The sequence below is a fragment of the Coturnix japonica genome, chromosome 27, assembly GCF_054131305.1.
Source record: "Coturnix japonica strain WE chromosome 27, WE-NBRP24, whole genome shotgun sequence".
Lineage (NCBI taxonomy): Eukaryota > Metazoa > Chordata > Aves > Galliformes > Phasianidae > Coturnix > Coturnix japonica.
Genome location: NC_140689.1, coordinates 1838611 through 1861581, shown reverse-complemented (window position 1 = coordinate 1861581; position 22971 = coordinate 1838611).

The window sequence follows — 22971 nt, the reverse complement described above, 5'->3', positions numbered from 1 at the left end:
GGGGAACTATGGGGTGTCTATGGGGCTCTATGGAGCAATATGCTGTGTCTATGGGTCCCTATGGGGTGCAATGGGGTGCTGTGGGGCACAATGGAGTGTCTATGAGGCTCCATGGGTTGCTATGGGGCACTATGGAGTAGCTATGGGGTGCTCTGGGGTCTCTTTGGGCCCCTATGGGTCACTATGGGTCACTATGTGGTGCCTATGGGGCTCTATGGGGTGGCTATTGGGTGCTTTGGGATATCCTTGGGTTCCTATGGGGCGCTATGGGTGACTATGTGGTGCAGTGGTTTGCTATGGGGCTCTATGCAAAAGAATGGGGTCTCTATGGGGCGCTATGATGTCCCTATGGGGCTCTATGGGGAGTCTATGGGGTGTCTTTGGGGATCTATGGGTTGTCTGTGGGGCTCTATGGGGTCTGCATGTGGTCTGTATGGGGTTCAGTGGGTCTCTATGGGGCTCTATGGGGTGTCTACAGGCACTATGGGGCGATATGGGGTGTCTATGTGGTTCAATTGGGCTCTATGGTGTGGCTGTAGGGCCTTATGTGGTGTCTATGGGGCACTGTGGGCTGCTATGGGGTGCTGTGGGGAACTATGGGGTGTCTATGGGGCTCTATGGAGCAGTATGCTGTGTCTATGGGTCCCTATAGGGTGCAATGGGGTGCTGTGGGGCACAATGGAGTGTCTATGAGGCTCCATGGGCTGCTATGGGGCACTATGGAGTAGCTATGGGGTGCTCTGGGGTCTCTTTGGGCCCCTATGGGTCACTATGTGGTGTCTCTGGGGCACTAAGGGGTGGCTATGCGGTGCTGTAGGGTGGCTATGGGGTGCTTTGGGGTATCCTTGGGTTCCTATGGGGCGCTATGGGTGATTATGTGGTGCTATGGTTTGCTATGGGGCTCTATGCGGAAGAATGGGGTCTCTATGGGGCGCTATGGGGCCCCTATGGGGCTCTATGGGGAGTCTATGGGGTGTCTTTGGGGATCTATGGGTTGTCTGTGGGGCTCTATGGGGTCTGCATGGGGTCTGTATGGGGTTCAGTGGGTCTCTATGGGGCTCTATGGGGTGTCTACAGGCACTATGGGGCGATATGGGGTGTCTATGTGGTTCAATTGGGCTCTAAAGTGTGGCTGTAGGGCCTTATGTGTTGTCTATGGGGCACTGTGGGCTGCTATGGGGTGCTGTGGGGAACTATGGGGTGTCTATGGGGCTCTATTGTACAGTATGCTGTGTCTATGGGTCCCTATGGGGTGCAATGGGGTGCTGTGGGGCACAATGGAGTGTCTATGAGGCTCCATGGGCTGCTATGGGGCACTATGGAGTAGCTATGGGGTGCTCTGGGGTCTCTTTGGGCCCCTATGGGTCACTATGGGGTGTCTATGGGGCTCTATGGGGTATCTTTGTGTTCCTATGGGCCCCTATGGGTCACTATGGGTCACTATGTGGTGTCTATGGGGCACTAAGGGGTGGCTATGCGGTGCTGTAGGTTGGCTATGGGGTGCTTTGGGGTATCCTTGGGTTCCTATGGGGCGCTATGGGTGATTATGGGGTGCTATGGTTTGCTATGGGGCTCTATGCGGAAGAATGGTGTCTCTATGGGGCGCTATGGGGTCCCTATGGGGCTCTATGGGGAGTCTTTGGGATGTCTTTGGGGATCTATGGGTTGTCTGTGGGGCTCTATGGGGTCTGCATGGGGTCTGTATGGGGTTCAGTGGGTCTCTATGAAGCTCTATGGGGTGTCTACAGGCACTATGGGGCGATATGGGGTGTCTATGTGGTTCAATTGGGCTCTATGGTGTGGCTGTAGGGCCTTATGTGGTGTCTATGGGGCACTGTGGGCTGCTATGGGGTGCTGTGGGGAACTATGGGGTGTCTATGGGGCTCTATGGAGCAGTATGCTGTGTCTATGGGTCCCTATGGGGTGCAATGGGGTGCTGTGGGGCACAATGGAGTGTCTATGAGGCTCCATGGGCTGCTATCGGGCACTGTGGAGTAGCTATTGGATGATTTGGGGTCTCTTTGTGCCCCTATGGGGCGCTATGGGTCACTATGTGGTGTCTATGGGGCTCTATGGGGTGGCTATGCGGTGCTGTAGGGTGGCTATGGGGTGCTTTGAGGTATCCTTGGGTTCCTATGGGGCGCTATAGGTGACTATGTGGTGCTATGGTTTGCTATTGGGCTCTATGCGGAAGAATGGGGTCTCTATGGGGCGCTATGAGGTCCCTATGGGGCTCTATGGGGAGTCTATGGGGTGTCTTTGGGGATCTATGGGTTGTCTGTGGGGCTCTATGGGGTCTGCATGGGGTCTGTATGGGGTTCAGTGGGTCTCTATGGGGCTCTATGGGGTGTCTACAGGCACTATGGGGCGATATGGGGTGTCTATGTGGTACAATTGGGCTCTATGGTGTGGCTGTAGGGCCTTATGTGGTGTCTATGGGGCACTGTGGGCTGCTATGGGGTGCTGTGGGGAACTATGGGGTGCCTATGGGGCTCTATTGTACAGTATGCTGTGTCTATGGGTCCCTATGGGGTGCAATGGGGTGCTGTGGGGCCCAATCGAGTGTCTATGAGGCTCCATGGGCTGCTATGGGGCACTATGGAGTAGCTATGGTGTGCTATGGGGTCTCTTTGGGCCCCTATGGGTCACTATGGGGTGTCTATGGGGCTCTATGGGGTATCTTTGTGTTCCTATGGGTCCCTATGGGGCGCTATGTGTCACTATGTGGTGTCTATGGGGCTCTATGGGGTGGCTATGCGGTGCTGTAGGGTGGCTATGTGGGTGCTTTGGGGTATCCTTGGGTTCCTATGGGGCGCTATGGGTGACTATGGGGTGCTATGGTTTGCTATGGGGCTCTATGCGGAAGAATGGGGTCTCTATGGGGCGCTATGAGGTCCCTATAGGGCTCTATGGGGAGTCTATGGGGTGTCTTTGGGGATCTATGGGTTGTCTGTGGGGCTCTATGGGGTCTGCATGGGGTCTGTATGGGGTTCAGTGGGTCTCTATGGGGCTCTATGGGGTGTCTACAGGCACTATGGGGCGATATGGGGTGTCTATGTGGTTCAATTGGGCTCTATGGTGTGGCTGTAGGGCCTTATGTGGTGTCTATGGGGCACTGTGGGCTGCTATGGGGTGCTGTGGGGAACTATGGGGTGTCTATGGGGCTCTATGGAGCAATATGCTGTGTCTATGGGACCCTATGGGGTGCAATGGGGTGCTGTGGGGCACAATGGAGTGTCTATGAGGCTCCATGGGCTGCTATGGGGCACTATGGAGTAGCTATGGGTTGCTCTGGGGTCTCTTTGGGCTCCTATGGGTCACTATGGGTCACTATGTGGTGTCTATGGGGCTCTATGGGGTGGCTATGCGGTGCTGTAGGGTGGCTATGGGGTGCTTTCGGGTATCCTTGGGTTCCTATGGGGCGCTATGGGTGACTATGTGGTGCTATGGTTTGCTATGGGGCTCTATGCGGAAGAATGGGGTCTCTATGGGGCGCTATGAGGTCCCCATGGGGCTCTATAGGGAATCTATGGGGTGTCTTTGGAGATCTATGGGTTGTCTGTGGGGCTCTATGGGGTCTGCATGGGGTCTGTATGGGGTTCAGTGGGTCTCTATGGGGCTCTATGGGGTGTCTACAGGCACTATGGGGCGATATGGGGTGTCTATGTGGTTCAATTGGGCTCTATGGTGTGGCTGTAAGGCCTTATGTGGTGTCTATGGGGCACTGTGGGCTGCTATGGGGTGCTGTGGGGTGTCTATGGGGCTCTATTGTACAGTATGCTGTGTCTATGGGTCCCTATGGGGTGCAATGGGGTGCTGTGGGGCACAATGGAGTGTCTATGAGGCTCCATGGGCTGCTATGGGGCACTATGGAGTAGCTATGGGGTGCTCTAGGGTCTCTTTGGGCCCTAATGGGTCACTATGGGTCACTATGTGGTGTCTATGGGGCTCTATGGGGTGGATATGCGGTGCTGTAGGGTGGCTATGGGGTGCTTTGGGGTATCCTTGGGTTCCTATGGGGCGCTATGGGTGACTATAGGGTGCTATGGTTTGCTATGGGGCTCTATGAGGAAGAATGGGGTCTCTATGGGGCGCTATGAGGTCCCTGTGGGGCTCTATGGGGAGTCTATGGGGTGTCTTTGGGGATCTATGGGTTGTTTGTGGGGCTCTATGGGGTCTGCATGGGGTCTGTATGGGGTTCAGTGGGTCTCTATGGGGTGTCTACAGGCACTATGGGGCGATATGGGGTGTCCATGTGGTTCAATTGGGCTCTATGGTGTGGCTGTAGGGCCTTATGTGGTGTCTATGGGGCACTGTGGGCTGCTATGGGGTGCTGTGGGGAACTATGGGGTGTCTATGGGGCTCTATGGAGCAATATGCTGTGTCTATGGTTCCCTATGGGGTGCAATGGGGTGCTGTGGGGCACAATGGAGTGTCTATGAGGCTCCATGGGCTGCTATGGGGCACTATGGAGTAGCTATGGGTTGCTCTGGGGTCTCTTTGGGCTCCTATGGGTCACTATGGGGTCACTATGTGGTGTCTATGGGGCTCTATGGGGTGGCTATGCGGTGCTGTAGGGTGGCTATGGGGTGCTTTGGGGTATCCTTGGGTTCCTATGGGGCGCTATGGGTGACTATGTGGTGCTATGGTTTGCTATGGGGCTCTATGCGGAAGAATGGGGTCTCTATGGGGCGCTATGGGGTCCCTATGGGGCTCTATGGGGAGTCTTTGGGATGTCTTTGGGGATCTATGGGTTGTCTGTGGGGCTCTATGGGGTCTGCATGGGGTCTGTATGGGGTTCAGTGGGTCTCTATGGAGCTCTATGGGGTGTCTACAGGCACTATGGGGCGATATGGGGTGTCTATGTGGTTCAATTGGGCTCTATGGTGTGGCTGTAGGGCCTTATGTGGTGTCTATGGGGCACTGTGGGCTGCTATGGGGTGCTGTGGGGAACTATGGGGTGTCTATGGGGCTCTATGGAGCAGTATGCTGTGTCTATGGGTCCCTATGGGGTGCAATGGGGTGCTGTGGGGCACAATGGAGTGTCTATGAGGCTCCATGGGCTGCTATGGGGCACTATGGAGTAGCTATGGGGTGCTCTAGGGTCTCTTTGGGCCCCTATGGGTCACTATGTGGTGTCTATGGGGCTCTATGGGGTGGCTATGCGGTGCTGTAGGGTGGCTTTTGGGTGCTTTGAGGTATCCTTGGGTTCCTATGGGGCGCTATAGGAGACTATGTGGTGCTATGGTTTGCTATGGGGCTCTATGCGGAAGAATGGGGTCTCTATGGGGCGCTATGATGTCCCTATGTGGCTCTATGGGGAGTCTATGGGGTGTCTTTGGGGATCTATGGGTTGTCTGTGGGGCTCTATGGGGTCTGCATGGGGTCTGTATGGGGTTCAGTTGGTCTCTATGGGGCTCTATGGGGTGTCTACAGGCACTATGGGGCGATATGGGGTGTCTATGTGGTTCAATTGGGCTCTATGGTGTGGCTGTACGGCCTTATGTGGTGTCTATGGGGCACTGTGGGCTGCTATGGGGTGCTGTGGGGAACTATGGGGTGTCTATGGGGCTCTATGGAGCAGTATGCTGTGTCTATGGGTCCCTATGGGGTGCAATGGGGTGCTGTGGGGCACAATGGAGTGTCTATGAGGCTCCATGGGCTACTATGGGGCACTATGGAGTAGCTATGGGGTGCTATGGGGTCTCTTTGGGCCCCTATGGGTCACTATGTGGTGTCTCTGGGGCACTAAGGGGTGGCTATGCGGTGCTGTAGGGTGGCTATGGGGTGCTTTGGGGTATCCTTGGGTTCCTATGGGGCGCTATGGGTGATTATGGGGTGCTATGGTTTGCTATGGGGCTCTATGCGGAAGAATGGGGTCTCTATGGGGCGCTATGGGGTCCCTATGGGGCTCTATGGGGAGTCTATGAGGTGTCTTTGGGGATCTATGGGTTGTCTGTGGGGCTCTATGGGGTCTGCATGGGGTCTGTATGGGGTTCAGTGGGTCTCTATGGGGCTCTATGGGGTGTCTACAGGCACTATGGGGCGATATGGGGTGTCTATGTGGTTCAATTGGGCTCTATGGTGTGGCTGTAGGGCCTTATGTGTTGTCTATGGGGCACTGTGGGCTGCTATGGGGTGCTGTGGGGAACTATGGGGTATCTATGGGGCTCTATTGTACAGTATGCTGTGTCTATGGGTCCCTATGGGGTGCAATGGGGTGCTGTGGGGCACAATGGAGTGTCTATGAGGCTCCATGGGCTGCGATGGGGCACTATGGAGTAGCTATGGGGTGCTCTGGGGTCTCTTTGGGCCCCTATGGGTCACTATGGGGTGTCTATGGGGCTCTATGGGGTATCTTTGTGTTCCTATGGCCCCTATGGGTCACTATGGGTCACTATGTGGTGTCTATGGGGCACTAAGGGGTGGCTATGCGGTGCTGTAGGTTGGCTATGGGGTGCTTTGGGGTATCCTTGGGTTCCTATGGGGCGCTATGGGTGACTATGGGGTGCTATGGTTTGCTATGGGGCTCTATGCGGAAGAATGTTGTCTCTATGGGGCGCTATGAGGTCCCTATGGGGCTCTATGGGGAGTCTTTGGGATGTCTTTGGGGATCTATGGGTTGTCTGTGGGGCTCTATGGGGTCTGCATGGGGTCTGTATGGGGTTCAGTGGGTCTCTATGGAGCTCTATGGGGTGTCTACAGGCACTATGGGGCGATATGGGGTGTCTATGTGGTTCAATTGGGCTCTATGGTGTGGCTGTACGGCCTTATGTGGTGTCTATGGGGCACTGTGGGCTGCTATGGGGTGCTGTGGGGAACTATGGGGTGTCTATGGGGCTCTATGGAGCAGTATGCTGTGTCTATGGGTCCCTATGGGGTGCAATGGGGTGCTGTGGGGCACAATGGAGTGTCTATGAGGCTCCATGGGCTGCTATCGGGCACTGTGGAGTAGCTATTGGATGATTTGGGGTCTCTTTGTGCCCCTATGGGGCGCTATGGGTCACTATGTGGTGTCTATGGGGCTCTATGGGGTGGCTATGCGGTGCTGTAGGGTGGCTATGGGGTGCTTTGGGGTATCCTTGGGTTCCTATGGGGCGCTATGGGTGACTATGGGGTGCTATGGTTTGCTATTGGGCTCTATGCGGAAGAATGGGGTCTCTATGGGGCGCTATGAGGTCCCTATGGGGCTCTATGGGGAGTCTATGGGGTGTCTTTGGGGATCTATGGGTTGTCTGTGGGGCTCTATAGGGTCTGCATGGGGTCTGTATGGGGTTCAGTGGGTCTCTATGGGGCTCTATGGGGTGTCTACAGGCACTATGGGGCGATATGGGGTGTCTATGTGGTTCAATTGGGCTCTATGGTGTGGCTGTAAGGCCTTATGTGGTGTCTATGGGGCACTGTGGGCTGCTATGGGGTGCTGTGGGGTGTCTATGGGGCTCTATTGTACAGTATGCTGTGTCTATGGGTCCCTATGGGGTGCAATGGGGTGCTGTGGGGCACAATGGAGTGTCTATGAGGCTCCATGGGCTGCTATGGGGCACTATGGAGTAGCTATGGGGTGCTCTAGGGTCTCTTTGGGCCCCTATGGGTCACTATGGGTCAATATGTGGTGTCTATGGGGCTCTATGGGGTGGATATGCGGTGCTGTAGGGTGGCTATGGGGTGCTTTGGGGTATCCTTGGGTTCCTATGGGGCGCTATGGGTGACTATAGGGTGCTATGGTTTGCTATGGGGCTCTATGAGGAAGAATGGGGTCTCTATGGGGCGCTATGAGGTCCCTATGGGGCTCTATGGGGAGTCTATGGGGTGTCTTTGGGGATCTATGGGTTGTCTGTGGGGCTCTATGGGGTCTGCATGGGGTCTGTATGGGGTTCAGTGGGTCTCTATGGGGCTCTATAGGGCGTCTACAGGCACTATGGAGCGATATGGGGTGTCTATGTGGTTCAATTATGCTCTGTGGTGTGGCTGTAGAGCCTTATGTGGTGTCTATGGGGCACTGTGGGCTGCTATGGGGTGCTGTGGGGAACTATGGGGTGTCTATGGGGCTCTATGGAGCAATATGCTGTGTCTATGGGTCCCTATGGGGTGCAATGGGGTGCTGTGGGGCCCAATGGAGTGTCTATGAGGGTCCATGGGCTGCTATGGTGCACTATGGAGGAGCTGTGGGGTGCTATGGGGTCTCTTTGGGCCCCTATGGGTCACTATGGGTCACTATGTGGTGTCTATGGGGCTCTATGGGTTGGCTATGCGGTCCTGTAGGGTGGCTATGGGGTGCTTTGGGGTATCCTTGGGTTCCTATGGGGCGCTATGGGTGACTATGTGGTGCTATGGTTTGCTATGGGGCTCTATGCGGAAGAATGGGGTCTCTATGGGGCGCTATGGGGTCCCTATGGGGCTCTATGGGGAGTCTATGTGGTGTCTTTCGGGATCTATGGGTTGTCTGTGGGGCTCTATGGGGTCTGCATGGGGTCTGTATGGGGTTCAGTGGGTCTCTATGGGGTGTCTACAGGCACTATGGGGCGATATGGGGTGTCCATGTGGTTCAATTGGGCTCTATGGTGTGGCTGTAGGGCCTTATGTGGTGTCTGTGGGGCACTGTGGGCTGCTATGGGGTGCTGTGGGGAACTATGGGGTGTCTATGGGGCTCTATGGAGCAATATGCTGTGTCTATGGTTCCCTATGGGGTGCAATGGGGTGCTGTGGGGCACAATGGAGTGTCTATGAGGCTCCATGGGCTGCTATTGGGCACTATGGAGTAGCTATGGAATGCTCTGGGGTCTCTTTGGGCTCCTATGGGTCACTATGGGTCACTATGTGGTGTCTATGGGGCTCTATGGGGTGGCTATGCGGTGCTGTAGGGTGGCTATGGGGTGCTTTGGGGTATCCTTGGGTTCCTATGGGGCGCTATGGGTGACTATGTGGTGCTATGGTTTGCTATGGGGCTTTATGCGGAAGAATGGGGTCTCTATGGGGCGCTATGGGGTCCCTATGGGGCTCTATGGGGAGTCTTTGGGATGTCTTTGGGGATCTATGGGTTGTCTGTGGGGCTCTATGGGGTCTGCATGGGGTCTGTATGGGGTTCAGTGGGTCTCTATGGAGCTCTATGGGTGTCTACAAGCACTATGGGGCGATATGGGGTGTCTATGTGGTTCAATTGGGCTCTATGGTGTGGCTGTACGGCCTTATGTGGTGTCTATGGGGCACTGTGGGCTGCTATGGGGTGCTGTGGGGAACTATGGGGTGTCTATGGGGCTCTATGGAGCAGTATGCTGTGTCTATGGGTCCCTATGGGGTGCAATGGGGTGCTGTGGGGCACAATGGAGTGTCTATGAGGCTCCATGGGCTGCTATCGGGCACTGTGGAGTAGCTATTGGATGATTTGGGGTCTCTTTGTGCCCCTATGGGGCGCTATGGGTCACTATGTGGTGTCTATGGGGCTCTATGGGGTGGCTATGCGGTGCTGTAGGGTGGCTATGGGGTGCTTTGAGGTATCCTTGGGTTCCTATGGGGCGCTATAGGTGACTATGTGGTGCTATGGTTTGCTATTGGGCTCTATGCGGAAGAATGGGGTCTCTATGGGGCGCTATGAGGTCCCTATGGGGCTCTATGGGGAGTCTATGGGGTGTCTTTGGGGATCTATGGGTTGTCTGTGGGGCTCTATGGGGTCTGCATGGGGTCTGTATGGGGTTCAGTGGGTCTCTATGGGGCTCTATGGGGTGTCTACAGGCACTATGGGGCGATATGGGGTGTCTATGTGGTACAATTGGGCTCTATGGTGTGGCTGTAGGGCCTTATGTGGTGTCTATGGGGCACTGTGGGCTGCTATGGGGTGCTGTGGGGAACTATGGGGTGCCTATGGGGCTCTATTGTACAGTATGCTGTGTCTATGGGTCCCTATGGGGTGCAATGGGGTGCTGTGGGGCCCAATCGAGTGTCTATGAGGCTCCATGGGCTGCTATGGGGCACTATGGAGTAGCTATGGTGTGCTATGGGGTCTCTTTGGTCCCCTATGGGTCACTATGGGGTGTCTATGGGGCTCTATGGGGTATCTTTGTGTTCCTATGGGTCCCTATGGGGCGCTATGTGTCACTATGTGGTGTCTATGGGGCTCTATGGGGTGGCTATGCGGTGCTGTAGGGTGGCTATTGGGTGCTTTGGGGTATCCTTGGGTTCCTATGGGGCGCTATGGGTGACTATGGGGTGCTATGGTTTGCTATGGGGCTCTATGCGGAAGAATGGGGTCTCTATGGGGCGCTATGAGGTCCCTATAGGGCTCTATGGGGAGTCTATGGGGTGTCTTTGGGGATCTATGGGTTGTCTGTGGGGCTCTATGGGATCTGCATGGGGTCTGTATGGGGTTCAGTGGGTCTCTATGGGGCTCTATGGGGTGTCTACAGGCACTATGGGGCGATATGGGGTGTCTATGTGGTTCAATTGGGCTCTATGGTGTGGCTGTAGGGCCTTATGTGGTGTCTATGGGGCACTGTGGGCTGCTATGGGGTGCTGTGGGGAACTATGGGGTGTCTATGGGGCTCTATGGAGCAATATGCTGTGTCTATGGGACCCTATGGGGTGCAATGGGGCGCTGTGGGGCACAATGGAGTGTCTATGAGGCTCCATGGGCTGCTATGGGGCACTATGGAGTAGCTATGGGGTGCTCTGGGGTCTCTTTGGGCTCCTATGGGTCACTATGGGTCACTATGTGGTGTCTATGGGGCTCTATGGGGTGGCTATGCGGTGCTGTAGGGTGGCTATGGGGTGCTTTGGGGTATCCTTGGGTTCCTATGGGGCGCTATGGGTGACTATGTGGTGCTATGGTTTGCTATGGGGCTCTATGCGGAAGAATGGGGTCTCTATGGGGCGCTATGAGGTCCCCATGGGGCTCTATAGGAGTCTATGGGGTGTGTTTGGAGATCTATGGGTTGTCTGTGGGGCTCTATGGGGTCTGCATGGGGTCTGTATGGGGTTCAGTGGGTCTCTATGGGGTGTCTACAGGCACTATGGGGCGATATGGGGTGTCTATGTGGTTCAATTGGGCTCTATGGTGTGGCTGTAAGGCCTTATGTGGTGTCTATGGGGCACTGTGGGCTGCTATGGGGTGCTGTGGGGTGTCTATGGGGCTCTATTGTACAGTATGCTGTGTCTATGGGTCCCTATGGGGTGCAATGGGGTGCTGTGGGGCACAATGGAGTGTCTATGAGGCTCCATGGGCTGCTATGGGGCACTATGGAGTAGCTATGGGGTGCTCTAGGGTCTCTTTGGGCCCCTATGGGTCACTATGGGTCACTATGTGGTGTCTATGGGGCTCTATGGGGTGGATATGCGGTGCTGTAGGGTGGCTATGGGGTGCTTTGGGGTATCCTTGGGTTCCTATGGGGCGCTATGGGTGACTATAGGGTGCTATGGTTTGCTATGGGGCTCTATGAGGAAGAATGGGGTCTCTATGGGGCGCTATGAGGTCCCTATGGGGCTCTATGGGGAGTCTATGGGGTGTCTTTGGGGATCTATGGGTTGTCTGTGGGGCTCTATGGGGTCTGCATGGGGTCTGTATGGGGTTCAGTGGGTCTCTATGGGGCTCTATAGGGCGTCTACAGGCACTATGGAGCGATATGGGGTGTCTATGTGGTTCAATTATGCTCTGTGGTGTGGCTGTAGAGCCTTATGTGGTGTCTATGGGGCACTGTGGGCTGCTATGGGGTGCTGTGGGGAACTATGGGGTGTCTATGGGGCTCTATGGAGGAATATGCTGTGTCTATGGGACCCTATGGGGTGCAATGGGGTGCTGTGGGGCCCAATGGAGTGTCTATGAGGGTCCATGGGCTGCTATGGTGCACTATGGAGGAGCTGTGGGGTGCTATGGGGTCTCTTTGGGCCCCTATGGGTCACTATGGGTCACTATGTGGTGTTTATGGGGCTCTATGGGGTGGCTATGCGGTCCTGTAGGGTGGCTATGGGGTGCTTTGGGGTATCCTTGGGTTCCTATGGGGCGCTATGGGTGACTATGTGGTGCTATGGTTTGCTATGGGGCTCTATGCGGAAGAATGGGGTCTCTATGGGGCGCTATGGGGTCCCTATGGGGCTCTATGGGGAGTCTATGTGGTGTCTTTCGGGATCTATGGGTTGTCTGTGGGGCTCTATGGGGTCTGCATGGGGTCTGTATGGGGTTCAGTGGGTCTCTATGGGGTGTCTACAGGCACTATGGGGCGATATGGGGTGTCCATGTGGTTCAATTGGGCTCTATGGTGTGGCTGTAGGGCCTTATGTGGTGTCTATGGGGCACTGTGGGCTGCTATGGGGTGCTGTGGGGAACTATGGGGTGTCTATGGGGCTCTATGGAGCAATATGCTGTGTCTATGGTTCCCTATGGGGTGCAATGGGGTGCTGTGGGGCACAATGGAGTGTCTATGAGGCTCCATGGGCTGCTATGGGGCACTATGGAGTAGCTACGGAATGCTCTGGGGTCTCTTTGGGCCCCTATGGGTCACTATGGGGTCACTATGTGGTGTCTATGGGGCTCTATGGGGTGGCTATGCGGTGCTGTAGGGTGGCTATGTGGGTGCTTTGGGGTATCCTTGGGTTCCTATGGGGCGCTATAGGTGACTATGTGGTGCTATGGTTTGCTATGGGGCTCTATGCGGAAGAATGGGGTCTCTATGGGGCGCTATGGGGTCCCTATGGGGCTCTATGGGGAGTCTATGGGGTGTCTTTGGGGATCTATGGGTTGTCTGTGGGGCTCTATGGGGTCTGCATGGGGTCTGTATGGGGTTCAGTGGGTCTCTATGGGGCTCTATGGGGTGTCTACAGGCACTATGGGGCGATATGGGGTGTCTATGTGGTACAATTGGGCTCTATGGTGTGGCTGTAGGGCCTTATGTGGTGTCTATGGTGCACTGTGGGCTGCTATGGGGTGCTGTGGGGAACTATGGGGTGCCTATGGGGCTCTATTGTACAGTATGCTGTGTCTATGGGTCCCTATGGGGTGCAATGGGGTGCTGTGGGGCCCAATCGAGTGTCTATGAGGCTCCATGGGCTGCTATGGGGCACTATGGAGTAGCTATGGTGTGCTATGGGGTCTCTTTGGGCCCCTATGGGTCACTATGGGGTGTCTATGGGGCTCTATGGGGTATCTTTGTGTTCCTATGGGTCCCTATGGGGCGCTATGTGTCACTATGTGGTGTCTATGGGGCTCTATGGGGTGGCTATGCGGTGCTGTAGGGTGGCTATGTGGGTGCTTTGGGGTATCCTTGGGTTCCTATGGGGCGCTATGGGTGACTATGGGGTGCTATGGTTTGCTATGGGGCTCTATGCGGAAGAATGGGGTCTCTATGGGGCGCTATGAGGTCCCTATAGTGCTCTATGGGGAGTCTATGGGGTGTCTTTGGGGATCTATGGGTTGTCTGTGGGGCTCTATGGGGTCTGCATGGGGTCTGTATGGGGTTCAGTGGGTCTCTATGGGGCTCTATGGGGTGTCTACAGGCACTATGGGGCGATATGGGGTGTCTATGTGGTTCAATTGGGCTCTATGGTGTGGCTGTAGGGCCTTATGTGGTGTCTATGGGGCACTGTGGGCTGCTATGGGGTGCTGTGGTGACCTATGGGGTGTCTATGGGGCTCTATGGAGTAATATGCTGTGTCTATGGGACCCTATGGGGTGCAATGGGGTGCTGTGGGGCACAATGGAGTGTCTATGAGGCTCCATGGGCTGCTATGGGGCACTATGGAGTAGCTATGGGGTGCTCTGGGGTCTCTTTGGGCTCCTATGGGTCACTATGGGTCACTATGTGGTGTCTATGGGGCTCTATGGGGTGGCTATGCGGTGCTGTAGGGTGGCTATGGGGTGCTTTGGGGTATCCTTGGGTTCCTATGGGGCGCTATGGGTGACTATGTGGTGCTATGGTTTGCTATGGGGCTCTATGCGGAAGAATGGGGTCTCTATGGGGCGCTATGAGGTCCCCATGGGGCTCTATAGGGAGTCTATGGGGTGTCTTTGGAGATCTATGGGTTGTCTGTGGGGCTCTATGGGGTCTGCATGGGGTCTGTATGGGGTTCAGTGGGTCTCTATGGGGCTCTATGGGGTGTCTACAGGCACTATGGGGCGATATGGGGTGTCTATGTGGTTCAATTGGGCTCTATGGTGTGGCTGTAAGGCCTTATGTGGTGTCTATGGGGCACTGTGGGCTGCTATGGGGAACTATGGGGTGTCTATGGGGCTCTATTGTACAGTATGCTGTGTCTATGGGTCCCTATGGTGTGCAATGGGGTGCTGTGGGGCACAATGGAGTATCTATGAGGCTCCATGGGCTGCTATGGGGCACTATGGAGTAGCTATGGGGTGCTCTAGGGTCTCTTTGGGCCCCTATGGGTCACTATGGGTCACTATGTGGTGTCTATGGGGCTCTATGGGGTGGCTATGCGGTGCTGTAGGGTGGCTATGGGGTGCTTTGGGGTATCCTTGGGTTCCTATGGGGCGCTATGGGTGACTATAGGGTGCTATGGTTTGCTATGGGGCTCTATGAGGAAGAATGGGGTCTCTATGGGGCGCTATGAGGTCCCTATGGGGCTCTATGGGGAGTCTATGGGGTGTCTTTGGGGATCTATGGGTTGTCTGTGGGGCTCTATGGGGTCTGCATGGGGTCTGCATGGGGTTCAGTGGGTCTCTATGGGGCTCTATAGGGCGTCTACAGGCACTATGGAGCGATATGGGGTGTCTATGTGGTACAATTGGGCTCTATGGTGTGGCTGTACGGCCTTATGTGGTGTCTATGGGGCACTGTGGGCTGCTATGGGGTGCTGTGGGGAACTATGGGGTGTCTATGGGGCTCTATGGAGCAGTATGCTGTGTCTATGGGTCCCTATGGGGTGCAATGGGGTGCTGTGGGGCACAATGGAGTGTCTATGAGGCTCCATGGGCTGCTATCGGGCACTGTGGAGTAACTATTGGATGATTTGGGGTCTCTTTGTGCCCCTATGGGGCGCTATGGGTCACTATGTGGTGTCTATGGGGCTCTATGGGGTGGCTATGCGGTGCTGTAGGGTGGCTATGGGGTGCTTTGGGGTATCCTTGGGTTCCTATGGGGCGCTATAGGTGACTATGTGGTGCTATGGTTTGCTATTGGGCTCTATGCGGAAGAATGGGGTCTCTATGGGGCGCTATGAGGTCCCTATGGGGCTCTATGGGGAGTCTATGGGGTGTCTTTGTGGATCTATGGGTTGTCTGTGGGGCTCTATGGGGTCTGCATGGGGTCTGTATGGGGTTCAGTGGGTCTCTATGGGGCTCTATGGGGTGTCTACAGGCACTATGGGGCGATATGGGGTGTCTATGTGGTACAATTGGGCTCTATGGTGTGGCTGTAGGGCCTTATGTGGTGTCTATGGGGCACTGTGGGCTGCTATGGGGTGCTGTGGGGAACTATGGGGTGCCTATGGGGCTCTATTGTACAGTATGCTGTGTCTATGGGTCCCTATGGGGTGCAATGGGGTGCTGTGGGGCCCAATCGAGTGTCTATGAGGCTCCATGGGCTGCTATGGGGCACTATGGAGTAGCTATGGTGTGCTATGGGGTCTCTTTGGTCCCCTATGGGTCACTATGGGGTGTCTATGGGGCTCTATGGGGTATCTTTGTGTTCCTATGGGTCCCTATGGGGCGCTATGTGTCACTATGTGGTGTCTATGGGGCTCTATGGGGTGGCTATGCGGTGCTGTAGGGTGGCTATTGGGTGCTTTGGGGTATCCTTGGGTTCCTATGGGGCGCTATGGGTGACTATGGGGTGCTATGGTTTGCTATGGGGCTCTATGCGGAAGAATGGGGTCTCTATGGGGCGCTATGAGGTCCCTATAGGGCTCTATGGGGAGTCTATGGGGTGTCTTTGGGGATCTATGGGTTGTCTGTGGGGCTCTATGGGGTCTGCATGGGGTCTGTATGGGGTTCAGTGGGTCTCTATGGGGCTCTATGGGGTGTCTACAGGCACTATGGGGCGATATGGGGTGTCTATGTGGTTCAATTGGGCTCTATGGTGTGGCTGTAGGGCCTTATGTGGTGTCTATGGGGCACTGTGGGCTGCTATGGGGTGCTGTGGGGAACTATGGGGTGTCTATGGGGCTCTATGGAGCAATATGCTGTGTCTATGGGACCCTATGGGGTGCAATGGGGTGCTGTGGGGCACAATGGAGTGTCTATGAGGCTCCATGGGCTGCTATGGGGCACTATGGAGTAGCTATGGTGTGCTCTGGGGTCTCTTTGGGCTCCTATGGGTCACTATGGGTCACTATGTGGTGTCTATGGGGCTCTATGGGGTGGCTATGCGGTGCTGTAGGGTGGCTATGGGGTGCTTTGGGGTATCCTTGGGTTCCTATGGGGCGCTATGGGTGACTATGTGGTGCTATGGTTTGCTATGGGGCTCTATGCGGAAGAATGGGGTCTCTATGGGGCGCTATGAGGTCCCCATGGGGCTCTATAGGAGTTTATGGGGTGTCTTTGGAGATCTATGGGTTGTCTGTGGGGCTCTATGGGGTCTGCATGGGGTCTGTATGGGGTTCAGTGGGTCTCTATGGGGCTCTATGGGGTGTCTACAGGCACTATGGGGCGATATGGGGTGTCTATGTGGTTCAATTGGGCTCTATGGTGTGGCTGTAAGGCCTTATGTGGTGTCTATGGGGCACTGTGGGCTGCTATGGGGTGCTGTGGGGTGTCTATGGGGCTCTATTGTACAGTATGCTGTGTCTATGGGTCCCTATGGGGTGCAATGGGGTGCTGTGGGGCACAATGGAGTGTCTATGAGGCTCCATGGGCTGCTATGGGGCACTATGGAGTAGCTATGGGGTGCTCTAGGGTCTCTTTGGGCCCCTATGGGTCACTATGGGTCACTATGTGGTGTCTATGGGGCTCTATGGGGTGGCTATGCGGTGCTGTAGGGTGGCTATGGGGTGCTTTGGGGTATCCTTGGGTTCCTATGGGGCGCTATGGGTGACTATAGGGTGCTATGGTTTGCTATGGGGCTCTATGAGGAAGAATGGGGTCTCTATGGGTCGCTATGAGGTCCCTATGGGGCTCTATGGGGAGTCTATGGGGTGTCTTTGGGGATCTATGGGTTGTCTGTGGGGCTCTATGGGGTCTGCATGGGGTCTGTATGGGGTTCAGTGGGTCTCTATGGGGCTCTATAGGGCGTCTACAGGCACTATGGGGCGATATGGGGTGTCCATGTGGTTCAATTGGGCTCTATGGTGTGGCTGTAGAGCCTTATGTGGTGTCTATGGGGCACTGTGGGCAGCTATGGGGTTCTGTGGGGAACTATGGGGTGTCTATGGGGCTCTATGGAGCAATATGCTGTGTCTATGGGACCCTATGGGGTGCAATGGGGTGCTGTGGGGCCCAATGGAGTGTCTATGAGGGTCCATGGGCTGCTATGGTGCACTATGGAGGAGCTGTGGGGTGCTATGGGGTCTCTTTGGGCCCCTATGGGTCAGTATGGGTCACTATGTGGTGTTTATGGGGCTCTATGGGGTGGCTATGCGGTCCTGTAGGGTGGCTATGGGGTGCTTTGGGGTATCCTTGGGTTCCTATGGGGCGCTATAGGTGACTATGTGGTGCTATGGTTTGCTATGGGGCTCTATGCGGAAGAATGGGGTCTCTATGGGGCGCTATGGGGTCCCTATGGGGCTCTATGGGGAGTCTATGTGGTGTCTTTCGGGATCTATGGGTTGTCTGTGGGGCTCTATGGGGTCTGCATGGGGTCTGTATGGGGTTCAGTGGGTCTCTATGGGGTGTCTACAGGCACTATGGGGCGATATGGGTTGTCCATGTGGTTCAATTGGGCTCTATGGTGTGGCTGTAGGGCCTTATGTGGTGTCTATGGGGCACTGTGGGCTGCTATGGGGTGCTGTGGGGAACTATGGGGTGTCTATGGGGCTCTATGGAGCAATATGCTGTGTCTATGGTTCCCTATGGGGTGCAATGGGGTGCTGTGGGGCACAATGGAGTGTCTATGAGGCTCCATGGGCTGCTATGGGGCACTATGGAGTAGCTACGGAATGCTCTGGGGTCTCTTTGGGCCCCTATGGGTCACTATGGGGTCACTATGTGGTGTCTATGGGGCTCTATGGGGTGGCTATGCAGTGCTGTAGGGTGGCTATGGGGTGCTTTGGGGTATCCTTGGGTTCCTATGGGGCGCTATGGGTGACTATGTGGTGCTATGGTTTGCTATGGGGCTCTATGCGGAAGAATGGGGTCTCTATGGGGCGCTATGGGGTCCCTATGGGGCTCTATGGGGAGTCTTTGGGATGTCTTTGGGGATCTATGGGTTGTCTGTGGGGCTCTATGGGGTCTGCATGGGGTCTGTATGGGGTTCAGTGGGTCTCTATGGAGCTCTATGGGGCGTCTACAGGCACTATGGGGCGATATGGGGTGTCTATGTGGTTCAATTGGGCTCTATGGTGTGGCTGTAGGGCCTTATGTGGTGTCTATGGGGCACTGTGGGCTGCTATGGGGTGCTGTGGGGAACTATGGGGTGTCTATGGGGCTCTATGGAGCAGTATGCTGTCTCTATGGGTCCCTATGGGGTGCAATGGGGTACTGTGGGGCACAATGGAGTGTCTATGAGGCTCCATGGGCTGCTATCGGGCACTGTGGAGTAGCTATTGGATGATTTGGGGTCTCTTTGTGCCCCTATGGGGCGCTATGGGTCACTATGTGGTGTCTATGGGGCTCTATGGGGTGGCTATGCGGTGCTGTAGGGTGGCTATGGGGTGCTTTGGGGTATCCTTGGGTTCCTATGGGGCGCTATAGGTGACTATGTGGTGCTATGGTTTGCTATGGGGCTCTATGCGAAAGAATGGGGTCTCTATGGGGCGCTATGAGGTCCCTATGGGGCTCTATGGGGAGTCTATGGGGTGTCTTTGGGGATCTATGGGTTGTCTGTGGGGCTCTATGGGGTCTGCATGGGGTCTGTATGGGGTTCAGTGGGTCTCTATGGGGCTCTATGGGGTGTCTACAGGCACTATGGGGCGATATGGGGTGTCTATGTGGTACAATTGGGCTCTATGGTGTGGCTGTAGGGCCTTATGTGGTGTCTATGGGGCACTGTGGGCTGCTATGGGGTGCTGTGGGGAACTATGGGGTGCCTATGGGGCTCCATTGTACAGTATGCTGTGTCTATGGGTCCCTATGGGGTGCAATGGGGTGCTGTGGGGCCCAATCGAGTGTCTATGAGGCTCCATGGGCTGCTATGGGGCACTATGGAGTAGCTATGGTGTGCTATGGGGTCTCTTTGGGCCCCTATGGGTCACTATGGGGTGTCTATGGGGCTCTATGGGGTATCTTTGTGTTCCTATGGGTCCCTATGGGGCGCTATGTGTCACTATGTGGTGTCTATGGGGCTCTATGGGGTGGCTATGCGGTGCTGTAGGGTGGCTATGTGGGTGCTTTGGGGTATCCTTGGGTTCCTATGGGGCGCTATGGGTGACTATGGGGTGCTATGATTTGCTATGGGGCTCTATGCGGAAGAATGGGGTCTCTATGGGGCGCTATTAGGTCCCTATAGTGCTCTATGGGGAGTCTATGGGGTGTCTTTGGGGATCTATGGGTTGTCTGTGGGGCTCTATGGGGTCTGCATGGGGTCTGTATGGGGTTCAGTGGGTCTCTATGGGGCTCTATGGGGTGTCTACAGGCACTATGGGGCGATATGGGGTGTCTATGTGGTTCAATTGGGCTCTATGGTGTGGCTGTAGGGCCTTATGTGGTGTCTATGGGGCACTGTGGGCTGCTATGGGGTGCTGTGGGGAACTATGGGGTGTCTATGGGGCTCTATGGAGCAATATGCTGTGTCTATGGGACCCTATGGGGTGCAATGGGGTGCTGTGGGGCACAATGGAGTGTCTATGAGGCTCCATGGGCTGCTATGGGGCACTATGGAGTAGCTATGGGGTGCTCTGGGGTCTCTTTGGGCTCCTATGGGTCACTATGGGTCACTATGTGGTGTCTATGGGGCTCTATGGGGTGGCTATGCGGTGCTGTAGGGTGGCTATGGGGTGCTTTGGGGTATCCTTGGGTTCCTATGGGGCGCTATGGGTGACTATGTGGTGCTATGGTTTGCTATGGGGCTCTATGCGGAAGAATGGGGTCTCTAGGGGGCGCTATGAGGTCCCCATGGGGCTCTATAGGGAGTCTATGGGGTGTATTTGGAGATCTATGGGTTGTCTGTGGGGCTCTATGGGGTCTGCATGGGGTCTGTATGGGGTTCAGTGGGTCTCCATGGGGCTCTATGGGGTGTCTACAGGCACTATGGGGCGATATGGGGTGTCTATGTGGTTCAATTGGGCTCTATGGTGTGGCTGTAAGGCCTTATGTGGTGTCTATGGGGCACTGTGGGCTGCTATGGGGTGCTGTGGGGTGTCTATGGGGCTCTATTGTACAGTATGCTGTGTCTATGGGTCCCTATGGGGTGCAATGGGGTGCTGTGGGGCACAATGGAGTGTCTATGAGGCTCCATGGGCTGCTATGGGGCACTATGGAGTAGCTATGGGGTGCTCTAGGGTCTCTTTGGGCCCCTATGGGTCACTATGGGTCACTATGTGGTGTCTATGGGGCTCTATGGGGTGGCTATGCGGTGCTGTAGGGTGGCTATGGGGTGCTTTGGGGTATCCTTGGGTTCCTATGGGGCGCTATGGGTGACTATAGGGTGCTATGGTTTGCTATGGGGCTCTATGAGGAAGAATGGGGTCTCTATGGGGCGCTATGAGGTCCCTATGGGGCTCTATGGGGAGTCTATGGGGTGTCTTTGGGGATCTATGGGTTGTCTGTGGGGCTCTATGGGGTCTGCATGGGGTCTGCATGGGGTTCAGTGGGTCTCTACGGGGCTCTATAGGGCGTCTACAGGCACTATGGAGCGATATGGGGTGTCTATGTGGTTCAATTATTCTCTGTGGTGTGGCTGTAGAGCCTTATGTGGTGTCTATGGGGCACTGTGGGCTGCTATGGGGTGCTGTGGGGAACTATGGGGTGTCTATGGGGCTCTATGGAGCAATATGCTGTGTCTATGGGACCCTATGGGGTGCAATGGGGATCTGTGGGGCCCAATGGAGTGTCTATGAGGGTCCATGGGCTGCTATGGTGCACTATGGAGTAGCTGTGGGGTGCTTTGGGGTCTCTTTGGGCCCCTATGGGTCACTATGGGTCACTATGTGGTGTCTATGGGGCTCTATGGGGTGGCTATGCGGTCCTGTAGGGTGGCTATGGGGTGCTTTGGGGTATCCTTGGGTTCCTATGGGGCGCTATGGGTGACTATGTGGTGCTATGGTTTGCTATGGGGCTCTATGCGGAAGAATGGGGTCTCTATGGGTCGCTATGGGGTCCCTATGGGGCTCTATGGGGAGTCTATGTGGTGTCTTTCGGGATCTATGGGTTGTCTGTGGGGCTCTATGGGGTCTGCATGGGGTCTGTATGGGGTTCAGTGGGTCTCTATGGGGTGTCTACAGGCACTATGGGGCGATATGGGGTGTCCATGTGGTTCAATTGGGCTCTATGGTGTGGCTGTAGGGCCTTATGTGGTGTCTATGGGGCACTGTGGGCTGCTATGGGGTGCTGTGGGGAACTATGGGGTGTCTATGGGGCTCTATGGAGCAATATGCTGTGTCTATGGTTCCCTATGGGGTGCAATGGGGTGCTGTGGGGCACAATGGAGTGTCTATGAGGCTCCATGGGCTGCTACGGGGCACTATGGAGTAGCTATGGGGTGTTCTGGGGTCTCTTTGGGCCCCTATGGGTCACTATGGGTCACTATTTGGTGTCTATGGTGCTCTATGTGGTGGCTATGCGGTGCTGTAGGGTGGCTATGGGGTGCTTTGGGGTATCCTTGGGTTCCTATGGGGCGCTATGGGTGACTAGGTGGTGCTATGGTTTGCTATGGGGCTCTATGCGGAAGAATGGGGTCTCTATGGGGCGCTATGAGGTCCCTATGGGGCTCTATGGGGAGTCTATGGGGTGTCTTTGGGGATCTATGGGTTGTCAGTAGGGCTCTATGGGGTCTGCATGGGGTCTGTATGGGGTTCTGTGGGTCTCTATGGGGCTCTATGGGGTGTCTACAGGCACTATGGGGCGATATGGTGTGTCTATGTGGTTCAATTGGGCTCTATGGTGTGGCTGTAGGGCCTTATGTGGTGTCTATGGGGCACTGTGGGCTGCTATGGGGTGCTGTGGGGAACTATGGGGTGCCTATGGGGCTCTATTGTACAGTATGCTGTGTCTATGGGTCCCTATGGGGTGCAATGGGGTGCTGTGGGGCACAATGGAGTGTCTATGAGGCTCCATGGGCTGCTATGGGGCACTATGGAGTAGCTATGGGGTGCTCTAGGGTCTCTTTGGGCCCCTATGGGTCACTATGGGTCACTATGTGGTGTCTATGTGGGTGCTTTGGGGTATCCTTGGGTTCCTATGGGGCGCTATGGGTGACTATGGGGTGCTATGGTTTGCTATGGGGCTCTATGCGGAAGAATGGGGTCTCTATGGGGCGCTATGAGGTCCCCAAGGGGCTCTATAGGGAGTCTATAGGGTGTCTTTGGAGATCTATGGGTTGTCTGTGGGGCTCTATGGGGTCTGCATGGGGTCTGTATGGGGTTCAGTGGGTCTCTATGGGGCTCTATGGGGTGTCTACAGGCACTATGGGGCGATATGGGGTGTCTATGTGGTTCAATTGGGCTCTATGGTGTGGCTGTAGGGCCTTATGTGGTGTCTATGGGGCACTGTGGGCTGCTATGGGGAACTATGGGGTGTCTATGGGGCACTAATGTACAGTATGCTGTGTCTATGGGTCCCTATGGGGTGCAATGGGGTGCTGTGGGGCACAATGGAGTGTCTATGAGGCTCCATGGGCTGCTATGGGGCACTATGGAGTAGCTATGGGGTGCTCTGGGGTCTCTTTGGGCCCCTATGGGTCACTATGGGTCACTATGTGGTGTCTATGGGGCTCTATGGGGTAG